Below are 6316 nucleotides of genomic sequence, written 5' to 3' on the forward strand. Positions count from 1 at the left end.
TATTTATGTTGAATTGATAATTTTTAATTTTACCGTTCCTATAAATATTAAATAATACATATCGCCATGTTATATATATCTATAACTACTTGAACCGGTTGTGTTCAATAAAATATTAGTATTATTATTTTCGACACTAAGCTGTTACTGTCTATATATTTTGCCAAAATAATATAACACTATCCAATTAATTTTTTTTTTATTTCGAATGGCATAATCCAATTATTAAATGATGTGACATAATGTTATTACATAGTTTATTAACGGTTTGATTATTTAGTTGGCATACTTAGTATCTACAATCTACATTCTACACATTGGCGATTGACCATGTAAATATTTTTAATTTTCTTATACTAGATGATTCCGTACGCATTTTGATATTGACTTTATTAAATTGAAAAATATTAAAATTAATATACTTTTAAAATAATTTTAGTGTTTTAATATAAGATCAAATATTGACTTTCAATTTTTATCCAAGTTATATTATTAAAACATCGTGTGTTTATCACTTATCAAACATCTAACCACCTAATTTGTCCTCGTTGTGGCCAATTGCGTCTGTGCATAATTTATTATTAGGAATTATAAATTTAAATGTTTCTAATAAACATTACAAAATCAAGCTTATGAAATAGTATAGGTATAGATTATTTGAATATATAAATTATAACCTTCTTTCTATTAACTTATTTAAAAAATATGTGTTATAGAAGTTACAGTATATACATATTGATTTACTGAGATAAAATGAACTCTAGGTTATTGTATTATACAATATGTGTTCATAATAATATAATATATACAAATGTGCCAATAGATGAAATATTGAAAATCATTTAAGTTAACCGATAGATAAATTTACAGAATGTATCGTGTTCACAACTCAACAACGCATAATGATTTATGTAAATATTATTGTAACTTTAGCCTAAAAAGTAAAAACACAATATAAAAATATTTTGTCCGTTTTCAAAATCGTGTTTCGTATCATTGGCTAATATTCTGTCGAGAGACATTACACCTACAGATTAAAATGTAAAATCCCGTTTCATCAGTATAATGACTCGTCAAATAGACGTATAGCAATATTTTATTGTTATTAGATAGATTAATGCTGTTCATGAATTCAAATAGTTTTCGTTTATGATAATATTACCTTATAGGTAGTAGGTACTAAAAAATAATAATAATAATAAAAAATATTATAGTTTTGGGTTTTCGTTTTTAAACTTATCCATAATAATAAGCAATACAACAAAACAATATATATACCATAATATTATAACCGTAACACAATTATGCTAACATTATCTTCTAAGAACAGGTGAAAATAATTGGTCAAAAATTATCCTCAGATCCACAGCCGATGAAATTAAAACCAAACAATATTATCTGAATACAATACTGAATGATTACGCAACGACCAAATGTGGTTACAACAATATGTTTGCATTTTTTGTAAATGTCTTTAAATATGTGTTGAACTATCTTATGATCTTTTAATTTTGTAATAATTTGTATTATTCACGATTGATCTTCGTATTCAATAGATACCTATTTCTTGTACATTTATTTAAGTTTTGTAACTTTGCGATTAATAATACAATAGAACAGGGGTGGCCAGCGAGAAGAGACTCGCGAGCCACCAAATATATTAATAAAAATTGAAGAGCCAAGATGTGAAAAAAAAATGTCATATTATTATATATTATATGACCTTTTTTTTTTTTTTTTACATCTTGGCTCTTACGTTAATCTAATGTTACGTTAAGATGCGAGCCGCAAAAGTATATGACGCGATCCGCATCCACCCCTGCAATAGAACATAATCTACATGCCTGAAGGTACACGAAGGCCGGGAGAAACATGTATTTACATATGTAATTATATTAATAAGTAATAACGTGAGATACCTACCTATTATATCATAGCAATGCCGAACCCATGACTTACAGCCTGCGGTACATTTCTATTATGTGAGCCCCGCGACATTTTGGTTGAAGTAAAAAACAAAAATTACTAATAGCTTCAACTATAGGTATTCAAATATTTTTGAAATTAATATCATAATTCATTGGTACCCTTTATATTAGCTTTTATTATTATAATATTTTTTTTTTAAGACAGATGGAAAAATATAATCATTATTTTATATATTATAAACATAAACGTTTAAAATATATTCACCGCTTTCGTACAGTAAAAACTAAAAAGTTTGAAAATATAGATTTGATTCACTACATTTTTCAATTTTATTCTTCTAAAATTGATTAATTTTGCTTTTCCAATTTTAATTACAAGGTAATCTCAATTTTACTAGAAAATTAATATCAACTTATTTTATGAGGATAATGTGCGAATAATGACCAATATATATTTTATAACTATTTGAAAATCATATTTTGTGGTTTGGGCATAACGACTTGACATACAAGGTCAATCGTTTGATAACAGCTATTCATTACTGTATAATATAAAATAATATATGGCATTATATTTAATATATTATTTTATTGAGCTTTGATCAAAATATGCAATCTAAGTAGATCCAACTTTAATAGTATGTTAATCTGTGTATATTATCTGAGTGAATTAAAATTTTCAGAATGTCCTGCTGCTGTGAACACTTTATGTCTATATGTATTGTTCCAGTGTTTGGAAGGAACGAGTTCCAAAAGGAACGAATTCCTTTTTAAGGAACGGCACGATGAACGAATTCCTTTTTATAAAAAAAGAACGAGAAAATGAACTAGTTCTTTTTTTCAAGGAAAAATAACAAAATTGTTCGTTTCTTTCTAGTTCCAATAATTTATACAGATAAGTATGTAAATAATTGAAATTAAGATATATTTTTTTTTAAAGTGTTTAATGTATTTTGCTAATTAGTGATCGTTATCGACTATCGACGTTATACGATCGATATATACGTTGGCCAACAATTTAATTTTAAAGAAAACCTCAAAATAGAATTATAAAATATGAACGTACTTGTATATTATATTAGAATTAAAAACTAAAGAAGTAGGTATGCATATGAAAAAAAAAAACATTAATGAATTTTTATTTTATTTGGAACTAAAAAAGGAACTCGTTCATTTTCCAAAGGAACGACAAAGGAACGAATTCTTTTTTTTTTAAGGAACAAGGAACGGAACGAATTCCTTTTTTTAAGGAACTTGCCAAACACTGTATAGTTCACACGAATAAAATTACACCCAGAATCGTTTTTGATTGAACGCAAACGTGCTTTCAAATTCAAATTAATAATACACCTGCACTATTCTACACCGAGGTGAGCAAATAGAGGAGTGACCCGGTTTCTGTATCAAATATAATTTCTGTTCGATTTGTTCACTAAAACCATTCGATATAATTTTAACTATACTATTCACTCGCGTAAACGTGTTCTATTAAAATCTATAAACCGTACGTATAGGTATACAACTTTTACGAAGCGTGTGATTATCATTATTGGTATTATTATTACGATATCGCATTATAAAATTATAATATAGAGTTAAACACCGTGTTTATTTCTATCAATTTTTTTTTTCATTACCATTAACGATTTTGAAATATGTAGGTTAATATATTTGTTGATACCTATATAATTAAAAATATTTAATAGCTTTATCAAATAAGATTTATTAAGTCCAATAGGTAGTTAGATAAAACTAAAAGTTAGTTTTAAAGTTGAGGCAGAATTGTACTATAAGTAGTGAATTACGAATTTCATTGGCACCCCTTGCAACTTTACTCTTCTCGTCAAAACTTTAAATGATTATCAATAAAAAAAAAATGGTACAATATTCGATGTTTAAACATCAGAATCTATACTTTAAATAATAAAACAAAAAAGCAGGTAAGTGGACGTCGCTCTGATGTACAGTAGATTACAAGTGAGTCATTGTATAATGGTTTGTATTATAATTGAATTCAATGATATAATATCATTGTATAAGAAAAACGATTCTGAGCGGAGATGGTTTGTCAGTCTGGATATTTTATATTGTTATTATTTATTTTATCATGTAAGTTGAATTAATATTATAATATTAAAATTTTTTATTCATTTCTATGGTGATAAACAAAGCATTAGAAATTAAAATCCCATTTTTAGCGTTTTTTAGTAATTTTTCGTTGGGTTTTCCCGTAGCATTTAATAACTATTGAGAAAATCAAAAAATTACCCCTCTAAAGTACCATCTTGATACAATTTGCTAAAAGATAAGGTACTATATGTTGAAATTGAAGCACTCCTTCTTGTAGAAATTTTGTTTACAGGATATAAAAAAAAAAAATAATTAACACCACTGTAAAACCAATAGCTGCTTCCTCGCTCCGCTCAGAATCTAAAATATACGTTTTCATAAAAATAAAATTACCACTAATACCACTTATTGTTATAAAGAAAATATTCCGAGTACCTATTCCTAGGTAACTATTTATTTATTTTTTATTTATTTATTTATTTAATCAACAACAACAACAACAACAATAATAACATTACAACAATTTTCGGTATGATACAATTTGTGTTGATACCTAATCTCTATAAGCGATGCTTGTGGTGAGATTAGGGAGTCTATAATTAATTAATAATTTTTCTTATTTCTATGAGATAATATAATTTTTAACATACATTTGTGCATTTATGCGTTTATCCACTTATTAAATATATTAATTATAAATATAATTCAGTCTCGTCGTGAATTTGCATGTATTGTTTATTTATTTTATATTTAAATAGTTTATTATTATTAATAGTCTTAATATTATTCGGTAATCTATTAAATAATTCAATTCCTCTATTTATGTAAAACATTTTCATTAAAGTAGTATTACATTTAAGTAATTTGAGATTATTATTACATTCATATCTTGTATTATATACATTGAATATTTCATAGTATTTTTTACTTGCATGTATTTTTATTGTTGATAATTTATTATATAATTTATTTATAGGTAATATTTTAAGTTTTTTAAATAACTATGATGTTACAATATGTATTTCAAATCATTTAAGACCATATTTTTCTAAAAAGAGTAGTGTATCCACTTAACTATATCACCTCGTATCTCTTATGTAATATAATTATTAATAACTAAACATATTTTTAAAATATCAAATTATAAATATATAATACACATTACATGTTTTTAAAAACCTACTAGGTAACTAAATATATTAAACAGAACTCCACTTGAATATGTATTGATACATCATAATTATTGTTTTCTACAAACGACCCACTGTAGCCTAATTAACTTGTCCTGTCCTGTATTTTACATAATATATACATATTAAAATATTCTATTTATTATGTACATTAATCGTGATGGTAGTAAGTAGTATACAACGTAACGAAGCATTCACAAAATGCAATTACAGAAGAATATATTTTATAAAACAAATTTTTTCTGAATAGTTTTCAATAAAAATAAAATAATAATATTTCTTCTAGTTAATATTACTGACAAACATAGCTATATTTTTATTGATAGTTTATACTTACCATTTTACATTAATGCATAATTTTCTTTCGATTAAATAGAAAAACTTATTTTTGCAAAACTAAAATTGTTTTATTCAAATGGTGATGAAAAATATGTTACTTTTGTAGTATGCATGAACACCAAAATGAGCAAAAGAATATAATACCAATTTGGGCAGGGTGAACAAATAGCTATGCCTTATGAAGAAAAACCTTTTATATTTTATTGTTTTTTTTTTTTTTTTAATTGAGACTAGAAAGCATAGGCGCAAATTGAGGGGGGCTTGGGAGGCTAACCCCCCTCAAACTTAGTAGTAGCCCCCCCCCCCCAAACAAAAACATAGGACATACAATTTTAAAATGCTATATTGCAATGGTCTGCTTGCCTTTAATATATTCAGCCCCCCAAGTCAAAAGTTGAAATTGCGCCTATGAGTCTATAATTAACATGACTGGAAACGAACAATAGTGCACTGTATAATGAAAAGATTCACAATATATGTTACGGAAAGTCAACGAGCGATTGTAGCGCTATCTATAACTTCCTACACTGTTCTATTGGCGATTGAAAGCTTATCAATTAACTGGCCGGCGGGGGGTGGATTTGTAACGGGGAACATGTAAAATAACATATAAATGATACACAGCGTCCCCGTTACATCTTATCGATTTCAATCGCCAATTACTATTTAGTAACTACATTTTAGTTACTCAATTTTGTCGCTACGATCGCCACGATCGCTCGTTAACTTTCCGTAACAGATCTTGATCAAATGATAAAGGTTCGTTTCCAGTCCTGTATTTCGTATTTA

The sequence above is a fragment of the Acyrthosiphon pisum genome, chromosome A1 (assembly GCF_005508785.2).
Source record: "Acyrthosiphon pisum isolate AL4f chromosome A1, pea_aphid_22Mar2018_4r6ur, whole genome shotgun sequence".
Taxonomy (NCBI): Eukaryota; Metazoa; Arthropoda; class Insecta; order Hemiptera; family Aphididae; genus Acyrthosiphon; species Acyrthosiphon pisum.